This window comes from Sciurus carolinensis, chromosome 12 (assembly GCF_902686445.1).
Source record: "Sciurus carolinensis chromosome 12, mSciCar1.2, whole genome shotgun sequence".
Classification (NCBI taxonomy): Eukaryota; Metazoa; Chordata; class Mammalia; order Rodentia; family Sciuridae; genus Sciurus; species Sciurus carolinensis.
The window spans coordinates 30,002,896-30,015,216 of NC_062224.1; the positions used below are offsets into that span (position 1 = coordinate 30,002,896).

General features: G+C 35.5%; 1 pseudogene; it reads left to right on the forward strand.

The window, feature by feature from the left end:
• The first annotated feature begins 753 nt into the window (after window positions 1–753).
• The window catches only part of LOC124961166 (eyes absent homolog 1-like), a 48,132-nt pseudogene continuing 36,564 nt past the window's right edge, over window positions 754–12,321 (forward strand).

Here is a 12,321-nt window from a genome sequence, read left to right on the forward strand (position 1 = left end):
TCTTCCAGAGAGTAGCCAGGACTTTGTGTACCATTAAAGTATTACCCCTGTGAGAACTGTCACAGCATGCCAATTGGTATTTGAGACTTTGACTATATTTTCTAAGAGTTCAGTTAAAATCAATCACTTAACATCAGTTCTTAAGGCATCCTTTGTGTAGTTTAGCTTTCTGTTAGATCTAACCATATGAAATTGCCATTTTTGCAGGTCACAGAAGTTCACTATCTGAAATTTCATGTGGCAAAGACATAGTTCAAAATATATCCATGTTTTCTATGTATTTTTTTCTATTCTTTTCTTGAATTATTGTGTATTTTTTTTTCTCTGTCAGCAATTGGGAGGAGCAACTTCAGTCCAAGATCAACTCACCAGTTCTCTCCACCACAAATTTATCCTTCCAAGTAAGATGTATTTTCTCTTAATAAATAACTTTTCTGAGTAGACTTTTATTTCATTGCAAGTCATGTCTGTGCCCATGTTACATCTTAATTGAAATGAAAGTGTGTTTCATGGAAGTTTAAATATATTTATGCAAATTTATTTCTGATCATCACCTATTAGAGACACTGGAGTATTTCAGTGCTTAGTCTATAATACTTAAAATGGTTCTTTAAGATACAGGTTTTAACCAGAATTTGTGATGTGGTTGTTAATTGGTTACTTTGCATGTTTCTATCTAATGCATGGGCTTTCTATTTTCTGACAAATAGCAGACCCTACCCACATATTCTCTCTACCCCTTCCTCACAAACGATGGCTGCATATGGGCAAACACAGTTTACCACAGGAATGCAGCAAGCTACTACAGCCTATGCCACCTACCCACAGCCAGGACAGCCCTATGGAATTTCCTCCTATGGTGAGTAGTTCTGCCATTGTTGTCATGGTGGTTTCTAGTGGGCATTCTTTTGTTTTGGGAGATATGTAAAGATTTGTCAGTCATGGACCAATTTAAAAAGTGTTATCCCTTTTGGTTTCTGAGTTCTTAATACAGTGGTTTCTAGTGAGCATGGTGAGAACTAGTGAGTTCTTATCTTGTGGTCAGAAGTGGTGAACAGATTGTGAGGCTCAATATGCCCTGTGGCTTGCCTTTTTCTGCACTGATATCAGCTCTAAATTTGCCATCTGAACCCTTGACTCTGGAATCCAAAGTATTTTTGTGCATATTTGTGATAAAACTTCTGGGAATGAAGTCTTTGGGGGTAAAGATCAATTTCCTATTTATCAGATGTCCATCTATAGTTAGGGAAGTACACAAGGAACTCAAAAAACTCTTGCTCTAAACTTGGGGTGGTTGTGTTATCAAATTTCAGCATTACCAGCCATTACAAAAAGGGTAATTACAAAAAGGGCATTACAAAAATATCACCTCCTGGACTGCACTTTGAAGAGGCAAATCAGGAAGTACTTTAAAGTTCATGTGGTCATTTGTTCCTTCCCACCTGGAGGTTATCTTTATCTTGGTGTGTAATTTAACTCAATTGTTACAAGGTCTACACCTGCAAATTAAAAATAAATCCAGCCAAATCCCAAATCTCAACCTAAAAATTCTTCAAATTTTAAATTATCTCTTCCATTGGGATGCAATTGCAATTTTAAACAAATCAAATACAAATATATGAGATGCTTCATTTTATTAAGAAAAAATAAACTGGTGATCAAGAAAAAATAGATGGACATTAGAGAAATAACTAGAAGAATAATTCTGTTCTTGTTGAATTATGTACATATTACATGCATATTGAAATGTATGTATATATATATATATTTATATATATGCACCATTATTCTGATTACAATTCTTCTGGTATTGTTATTTTGTAATACTTTTTTTCTGTAGTATACTGAAAGTATTAATGCTCTTTTAAAGAATTTCATTTGTAATTAGAAATTAAATTACTTTATTTCTTTTAATTTTCTTTACCCCAAATTGACCATATATAAATTTCTTATAATACATACAGAAATAAAAATCTAAATAATGTATGCCTTCAGCTTTTGTAGTTTTGTTACAAAACTATCTAAGCTTGGGCTGAGAATGTGGCTCAGTGATTAGTGCCCCCTGGGTTTAATCCCTGTACCAAGAACACAAAAAACAAAAATCAAAAAACTATCAAAGTTGAATGTTATTTAGCTAGATGTTTTTAAAGCAGGCTTCAGAAGCAGTCTTAAGATAGGCTTTCTAAAGTCATCTTTCATTTTCATAAATTTGATTCAGTTTCTCATAATAACTTTAAATATAAACCAAATTTATTTGTAATTTTCTTTTAAACTACTCTTGGTATAAAAGGGAAAAAAGGTCTATGATTTGAATTGTGCAGTTTTTATTCTGTGATAAGAATCAAGGCCATCTCTAATTTATATGCTGAACCACAAAAGATGATTATTTGAAGTACAAATGTACTTTTCAGCCCACACAGTCCTGTCCACCTACCAGTGTTGCCATGGTAAGTCATCCCTGTCACTGCTTTGGCTGCCAGTCTCAAACTTCCTCTCTCCTTTCTCCTCCCAATGCAGTAGGGCTAGGGGCTGGGCATCCTTTTCTGCCAATTTCCAGACTGTGGGGTAGGATCTACTTCCATTCTAAACCATTAAATGAATGGTGGTGTTGTCTGAGAGTTACTCCAGGTGGGTGAAATGAACACAGGTGAGATGAGAAGAGAATCAGAACTAGCAGAGTGAGGGTGGGGGTTTTAATGAGACAAGTGGGGATGGAAGGAGGCAGAAGTAAGGCTCAGTATTAAGAGTTTTAGTGGCAGAGGTTTGCATGGTTTATTAGTCTCCTGGACATAGATCTCAATCCTACCATTTCGCCACCTGCTTTTTATTCATTTTGGGCCTTGAGTGCAAGGTTGCTCATCTGAATTTTGTGACTTTGGGCTGGTGCATAGAACAATATGACAGGCAGCCTTCTCCCACTTGGCTGACCCATGAAGAAAGATCACATAGGTTAGGGTTCTCATTGCTGCTACTCAAGGTCCAAATAATCTTAAAACTTTGACATTCTCTAAGGATCTGTACCCCTTTACTTTTTAGATAACCATGATAAAAATAACCACTAGAATATAGGCATAACTTTTCATAGCGAAAATAATAGATCAGTGGGGGACAAATACTTCATTCTATTGTTGGCTAGATATGCTTAGAGTCTACCATGAGAATGAATTTGAGGCCTTGTGGGTATAATATGTAAGTTTGACTGTGGGTGTTTTCTACCTCTTCCTGCTTTTATATACTTCATCTGATCACAATGTTTCCATTCTGAACCTCCAGGACAGAAACAGATGTTGCAGATAAAGGCTGGAAGCAGATCAGGACAGCCTTAAGTAGAGAGAAGGGTTAAGTCCCTACTGGTGACATCATGGAAAGAACAGGAGTCTCTAGAGTCATCAAGTCACCTGTCTTAGGTATTTTTCTGGACTCATTTACATGTTTAAGTTATTAGTTGGTCTTTAATTGCTTATACAGGGAAATCACATTTTTACAAATCTTGAGGTTGTGCTAAACCTTATGGAGTACTCAGAGGTACTCCAGGAATTAGAGGAGTCTCTCTCATCCAAGAGTCAGATTCTTCCACTGCCTTTGGACAATTATCTAACTTTGTTCTACTGATGAAATTTCCCTAAAATGAAAATAAACAGTAAGACTACTGCATATTCTAGATTCTAAAGATATCATTTACCTTAGGTGCAAAGTAAAATTACTCAAAAATGTGACCTCTCTTGGCAGGAATGTTCATCTCTTCCCCCTGTGAGAATTAAGTACATTTGTTAACTTTCATGACTATCTTTAATTATGATTCTACCTCAACCCTAAACCTCAATGCTGCCAATGAGGGTGGTACTGTGGGAAGTATTTGGAGGACACAAATACATTATTTTGTGTGACTATATAAAAATATAAATTCATTTTTATGTAATTATGTAAAAAATAAAGTGAAGTGTACTTTACATTTGAAAGAATTGTATTTGAGTATTTGCAAATGGACAAGAAGGGAAGTCCTGGTCAAGTTCGCTTGTTCATAAATTGCTTTGCTGTTTTAAAGGATTCATCTCTTTGGTACTGTGCTTCCTTTCTGGTGGGCTCTAGATACTCAGGAGACAGTTTTCACCCTTGCTGCTTAGTTCTATGCCCAGTATTGATTGCATCCTCTGACTTCGAAATGACTTGTTCACTAGCATCAGCTTTGTGTCAGAACAAGGAAAAGAAAAAAAGAAAGGAAAAGAAAAAAAATACTGTGAATCACTTTTTAGGAAAAAAGAAAAGAAAAAACACCTTATTTTGATTTAACATAGTAAATTTGGACTACTCTAGCTAACATTTAAATATAGGTATTTCTTGACTATGAAAGAGGTGATTAACTTTTACAAGAAAGAAGTATAGAAATGATATTCCTTTAGTTATATTTTGTAGAAAACTGGATGCAGGAAAATGAGAGCCATATGAACAGGCATTCAGGCATTCAAGTTGGTAATAGTCCTAGGTTTTTAAGAATTGAATTTGTTCTTTATGACTTTTGCTGTAGGCAGATATACCATTTATTACTGAGATGAGGTGGGAAAGGATTTGTGACTACACAGTTGTGGGTATGTATTTTCTTCATTTTTATGATGGGGAAGGGGAGCAGCAATCACATCTCCAGAAACTGTATGTGATGTGTGTTGACTTAATCATTTACCAAAAACCAGGAGATCACAGTTATGGCTGCCCAGATCTTAAAGAAAAAAAGTGCATCTGAGAATCAGTAAGGTAGGCTTTGTTTTTGAAGCTGTAGATAAAACAAGTGCAAATCAAATGGAGTGACAGCTCAAAGTTGATATTATTAAATCTCTTTTTCAAGAATGCACAGACAAGGGCTGGGGAGATAGCTCAGTTGGTTGAGTGCTTGCCTTGCAAGCACAAGGCCCTGGGTTCCATCCCCAGCACTGCAAAAAAAGAAAAATGCATAGACATGACTTGTAATTAGCAGATTATTATCATGCAAATACATTTATAACATGCTTGAGAATAGGTCTCACATAATTTAAATATTCTCTGAATATCTTGTTTTTACTAAAGGTCAATTTAACAAACCCCTAATAGTGCTCCATTATACTTGTGTTAAATTCCTGATAACCTTTTCTTGATGGGATTCATTATATAGTTTTCATCTTTTTGTATCTTTTTTCTTTATTACATTAATGATACCAGTTTATTGCAGATAAATTAGAAAATACAGAGAAGTAAAAAAATCATTAGTCATATCACATTATAATTTTGTTACACATTTTTCTAGGTATACAGTATTAGAGCCACATTGTATAATATTTTGCAATCTGCAATTTTTGGTAACTAATACATTGCAAACATCTTTGAACAACAATAGGTTCTTTTCTATAATATTTTAATTGCTATATGGTATTGATAGGTATTTAAATAGTCCTCTATTGGACCTGTAGAGCAATGCTATGCATCTGATATTATTTCTTCTTTTTTTCACTAAGTTTGTATATGGAATTTCTAGGCAATCCATTTTATATCCTTTTAGGAATTTCTTATATATTTATGCAAGAAAGGGTTGTGTATTAGATGCATACATTGGATGATATCTAACTTTGAAAAATTGTCATCTTGGTAGGTAAAAAATTTTGCTATTGTTTTTACGTGCATTTTTTTAAACAATGGAGGTAAAATTTTTTTCTTCTGTGGGGATATTTATCTTTATCTTAGTATTTATCAACATTTTTAGTATATGCAACATTTTCTAAATTTATTTTTTAACTAGTACTTAAAAACTGTTCATATTAGTGGGGTGCCATGTGAAGTTTTGACATATGTATACATTGCATAATGCTTAAATCATGTTAAACATTTATCTTCTCAAGCATTTATCAGTTATTTAATTTTCAACATTCTTTCTTCTAGGTTTTTGAAATGTACAGTATGTTATTGTTACCTACATTTACCCTACTGTGTAATAGCACACCTGAACTACTTCTAACTGTAACTAAGTACTTACCTTTGATCAACCTTTCCTCGTCTTTCCCCTAATCCTACCTTCCATGACCTCTGATATGAGGTCAACCTCTTTAGATACCAAAGATGAGAGAGATCATGTGGTATTGTCTTCCTGCACCTGTTTTTTTTTTTTTTTTTACTTAACGTATGATCTCCCTTTCCATCCATGAAGTTGCAAATGACTGAATTCCATTCTTTCTATATCTGAGTAGAATTCCATCATGTATATGTGCCCCATTTTCTTTATCCATTTATCAGCTGTTGGACACAAAAGTTGTTTCCATTTCTTGGCTAATGTGAACCAGGCTGCAGTGAACATGAGAGCACAGATGTCTCTTTAATGTACTGATTTCAGTTCCTCTGGCTATATACCCAGTAGTGGGATTGCTGAATCATATGATAGCTCTAATTTTAATTGTCTTTAGAAAACCTTCATATTCTTCTTTATAAATTCTATGCTAATGTACATTCTCACCAACGGTGTTCAAGGGTTCCCTTTTCTCTATGTCTTCATCAGCACATGTAATCTTCAGCCTTTATTTCTGGGATGGGATGATAGCTCATAGTGGTTTTAATTTGCATTTCCCTGATGATTAGTGATGTTGAGTACTTTTTCATGTCATTTTCCATGATCGCTTTTTATACTGTTTTATACATTTATTTTTAACTTACTGTTTTAAAATGAAAAATTGAAAAAATCTTTAGTCTTCTTCATTGTACAGTAAGCTAGAGTTTTATGTGGCAAGATCCATTAAACTTTTCATATTTGATTTTGTCCTTGGTATGAGAAGGTCTGCATTACAAATTTTGATACTTTCAGTGACTTTGAGATACAACTGTTTTATAACAGATAGCATTTATTGTTAGAAGGGTGCTACTTTTGTGCCAGATTCTAAAACTTTTAAGTTGTCTTGGAAAAGAACTTTATTTCTATACATGCTGAATATTGATTGAGTGAAGCCTAAAAAGAGCAGTGATGGAAAGACATTGTAAATGAATTTAACATTCCTGGGCTCTAGTAATGAAAGGGATCATGAGGCAGACAAGGTCATTTTGCTCATAGAATTTTCATGCTTGTCAAGAAGATAGTAGGTAAACAACCAAATAAATTATACCATCATAGATTCTTCCAGGAGCTATAAGGGAAATAAACAGAACACAATAGTGGAAGCCATTATTCCCTAGGCATCTAAGCCTCCTAAAGTTAAGAAGGCAGCAGATGAAGATGCCCTCCCTGAACAGAGGCACCCAATGACTTTTTCCTGGGCCTGAGTCCATCTGCAGCCTCTGATTACCAGTCCATCATGAACTAAATGCAGAAATTGAGAGTTTGCATTTAAAACTTTTCAGTTAGTTGATAGTAAAATTTTTATTTGTTAAACCAAATAATATTTTTAAATGGTACTTGTATTCTATCTGTGGGGTTTTTGTCCTTTTAGTAATATATTATTATTTTACTTTGCTCCATTGTCAATTCAAAAAGAATTGGGGTAGGGAGAGAAAACTGATCCTTATCTGGGATAGTTTGGGAAGTACAGATTGAATACACTTCTCTGAAAATGCTTGAGACCAGAAGTGTTTTAGATTTCAGAGTTTTTTGAAATATTTGCATGTGCATAATGAGATATCATGGGGATGGCACCCAAGTCTAAACATGAAGTTTGTTGTTTTATACACCTATATACAGACTGAGAGTAATTTTATACAATATTTTTAGCATACCTGCGCTTTGACTGTGACCCATCATATAAGGACAGATCAGGAATTTTCCATTTGTGTCATGTTGGCACTCAAAAAGGTATAGATTTTGGACCTGTTTGGATTTCAGACTTTCAGATTAGTAATACTCAACCTGTATTGTACTTGAGAGTTACTTTTCTTTTATCAACTTCATCTCCCAGATTAAAGGTTTATGCAGCAAAGACACTTCATAAAAGAACTGACCAGCTGTCAGAATATAGCACAATGCTACAGTGGAATGGAAATGAAGGAGGGGAAAAAGGAACTTAATTCAGAAGGGAAAAAATATGTTTTGAAAAGAAATAAGGACATGTGTAGTAAATGAGGCATTGCTTTTATACTTATAGGTTTTGTTGCATCTGGACATGTTTGATAGTGCATTAAAATATTTTACAGTTTTTTAATATGCATCCTCTATTTGAATGACATTTTGAACTCATTTTTCATGACTGAAGTATATTTTAGATGGATACTTCTAAGATGGTTTATTCATTCAACGTGGGATTATCAGATATAATGACTTCTGTATATCAAACCAGATGATAATATGCTACTCAGCTTGAAACTTATGTTGCCTATATGACAATAGATAATCGTATACAATATGTTTTAAAATGCTTTTGGCCAAATTTGGGTGTGTAATAAAATTCTAATTAATATATATACTCTTAAATGCATTGTGAAAACTATTTTCCATTATTCAGTGATTTTTGTGTGCCTAGCTGTGGGAGTCTGTTGGCCTTGGAGCCTCTTTTCAATACACGTTTTTTCAACACAGCAATTCCTATAAGGTATAAAATTATTTTAAAATGTCTTGTAATTCTGTTAAGCCTAAATGAATAACTGATTTGTGCATACATCTTGAAACCTGAATGACAACAATATATTTTAGTGTTCTGGGGTAGTTTTGCCTAACCTTTTCTCCAGGAAGTTCTTTAAAATATAAGATGTGATGATTAGATCCTTAGATATTTAGTTTCTAGGATTTAATAGTAATAGAATTTTATAATAAAAGGAGAAATATTGTCTCAAGCAAACTGCACTGTGACGTATGTGCCTCCCTGTGTGCTGTGCTGATTGATTTAAAGCATGTGATGATGAACTTTAGGTGCTGTCAGACTTAGAAGAACTGATCTGAAGTTATGGAAGGCTTGTGCCCTGGTAACTGTAGAGTTCTGCAACTTGACTGCAGGTCAGTGGTTCCAAGCCTTTGCCTTCTTTTGGGTTGCCAGCATGAGACCTGACTTCTTTACCTCTCCATTTCTCATCTCACATACAGAGATGATACTGCCACTGTTTAGTGTTTGGTTGAATTGAGGTTTATCTTTGTAAATCACTCTGACCAATATATAGTACTTAGTAAGAACTCAAATAGTTGTTTTCATCCCTATTGCTCTCATTGTGGTGATGATGTGGTTACTATTACTATTATTATTTTTAGTTACTGTAGCCCAACTTTCTGGGTTAATTTCAGTTTAGGAAGCACTACCTCCTTCCTATTTCCCAAGCAGTGGTGGGAGGAGAGAGAGAGGGAGGGAGGAAGGGAGGGAGAAGAAAAAGAAGGTGTGTTCATATACATGTATATGAAATATTATATTTCTAATATGTATAGTAAAAATAAAAAATATATTTTAAAAACTTTTTACCAACAAAGAGAACTTGAAGAACCTCATAACCAAATAAGCACAGGAAAAAAAAAGAAAGCAAAACAAAGAAAAGAGAGCCAGATCTAACTAAAATAAATTTTCTGTCATGGAAAGAAAATTGCTGTCAACAAAGGTCAGGTTTTTGTACATGATTAAAAAAATAAAGAAAAAGAAAAAGATGATAGAAATAAGAGGAAGCAGCCAATGGCATAAGGTAGAATATCAAAAGAGAGAAGTCTGCACTGGCAAGAGTGGTGACGGGGTGTAGATGGGGGGAACAGTGGGGAGCACAGAGGAGCCATTGACAGAGAAGTAACTTGGCTCTGAAGTGTGGGAAAGAAAGAACATCAGTGGTGTCCCCATGTCACAGTCATGCCACAGTCATTTCTACAGTCACATTTCTACTTTGAGTGCAAGGAATAAATTGATAAAAAGAAGGGACAATAGCAGTTTAAATATCAAATTGTTTAGCTTAGATTAGGGAGGAAGATGGGAGGGAATGTGAAGCTCTGCTCTCTAGAGGGGGAGAAATCCATTCACAAACAGCAAAATAACAGCACACTTTTATTGAATACTTTTTATAAGCTGGGGATTATTTTAATTATTGCACAAATATTTCATCTTTACAACTCGGAACAATGACTTTATAGAATATGAACCTGAAAATTCTGAAGAATGCAGAGAAGTAGCAATTCATTGAGTTGTACCACATTTGTGATTCCACAGGATGGTCACTCAAAATCAAGCTGGGGAATGGTTTGGCTTGACCAAATCTGCCATGTTGTACCATACACCCAAGCACAGTAGGCACTTATGGTAAATAACAAAATACAAAAGCAGTTGCATATGGCATTTATTTTAGTTAAAATATACAGAACCCCAATACTCCCATGAAGATACACTCTCTGTGGCTCTGCCCTATTTCTGGGAGCATTTTGATAAGATAGGCTGGTCCTCATGTTGTTCTGAGTACCACTTTCCTGAAGATCTCACCCAGACCTTCATGAGTTGCAACTTCATCACTGGAATGTTTCAGCAATTGGACAAGCTGAGGAAGAATGCCTTTGCCAGTGTCATCCTCTTTGTAACCAACAACAGCAGCTCCATTTCTGGAGTCTGGGTCTTTAGAGGTCAGGAGCTTGCCTTTCCACTGAGTTCAGATTGGTAGGTGGACTATAAGTCATATGCTTGGTGGAAACTGGATCCTGGCAGCAAGGAGACCCAGACACTGGTTCAAGAGTACTTTTCCTGGGAGGGGGCCTTTCAGCATATGGGCAAAGCCTTCAATCAGGGCAAGATCTTCAAGTGAACATCTCTTGCTAATGCCTAGATGCCTGCACCTTCCCTTAAGGGAGATGAGGGTCATTAAAGGAAACTGAACATTGAAAAAAATCATATTTTTCAGATATTTCAGAAATAAGCTCATTTATTATTTGCTTATTTTTAGTTTCCCTCTTTTTTTTTAATTGCTGAGCAAGGAAGTTGAGGATTTTGTTTCTCTTGATATCTTTCGTTAACTTTAAATTTCCCCTTCCAGCTGACTATGACCACCCTCTCCCCCATATATAAAAAAAAAGCAGTAGAAAGGTCTCCTGTACCTATATCTTATCTTTTAGGATAGTAGTGTTCTCATTGAACCCTTCAGTTACTTAACCACACTGGATCAAATTCTAAAGCAACCATTCTGTCTCCTTGAGTCTATGTGAAGCCCTTCAAAAACACAAGTCATACATGGTTTATCCATCTCTGTGTAAGGCAGACAGGGTAAGTATAACAAATGAGTTTAAGGACTTAGGGTCAGAATGAGAACAAGACTAAGGAGAACTTTGTGTAGCACTGGTCTAATGAAGAGGTAAATTTTGTGGTATCGATTGTTTGTGAGCTGGGGTTCTCAGAAGATAAAATTAATACAGTCAGGGAAGATAGGACTTGAACTAGACCTGAAAATGGGAAACTGGGGATTGACAGAAGCATTTACTGAGAGAAGTGAGACTAAGGTGAGTTTTCAGGACAGCAATGACCACATCCTGAGTTCATGGAATGGGCCTTTTATGGGAACCTTAGGAAACAGCCTGGTTAGCATTTTCTCTTCTGAACCACCACCCCCAGCTCTCCAACCCAAACCCAGTCCTCCTCATCAGGCCAAGATTAACATGTGCATCCTTGAATTTATAATAGCTCTCTCTCCCATTTTAAAAGGAGAATCAGAATCATAGCATTTCCTGTGTCCCAGGATACTTACATGCCGAACCTTCAGATTTTTGGATTTTGCCATTAAAGAATGTCATTTCTTTTCCTGAGCTGTTTTCCTTAAACAAATGATTGAGAAACTTCCATGACCCACCCTCAGACTCCCTCCTATTTCCCCATAAACCTTTCTCTCTCTGATCATCTTGTGGCAGAGAACCTCACCCTGGGTCAGTAGTACAATTCTTGTCCTTTTCAGTGAAGACTGTCTTCCTTCCTAGACTAACCTGGTTTCTTCATTCCCTTCATATGGTGCCCAAGGAGGTGATGCAAGCTAGTTTTTCTTTGTGTTGTTTTCATGACTTGGTGGAATTTTTAAGGTTTCCTGAGGAGTGGACTTTGTTTTGGTCTCCTACCTCTAGAGTACTTAATCCTTGTAGAGTGCCAGTCATTGCCTGGAAAGGTTGTTTGTTTTGTGATTAGAAACATAACCTATCCACTCACAGTATAAAAATTGTCTACTTTACAAATATTTAGGCCAATGGAAGAAAAAATATGTCTTTTAGAGATGTTCTGAAAAGTTTTATTTAAGTGTCTTAGAAATGTCTCCCTCCATGCCCTCCCAAAATTATGACTGTAATTGTTCAAAATAGTGAATTAGTGTATACAATTTATTTATTTATTTAGTTAGTTATGGTACTGGGGATTAATCCCAGGCCCTCACACACGCTAGGCATGTGCTCTACCACTG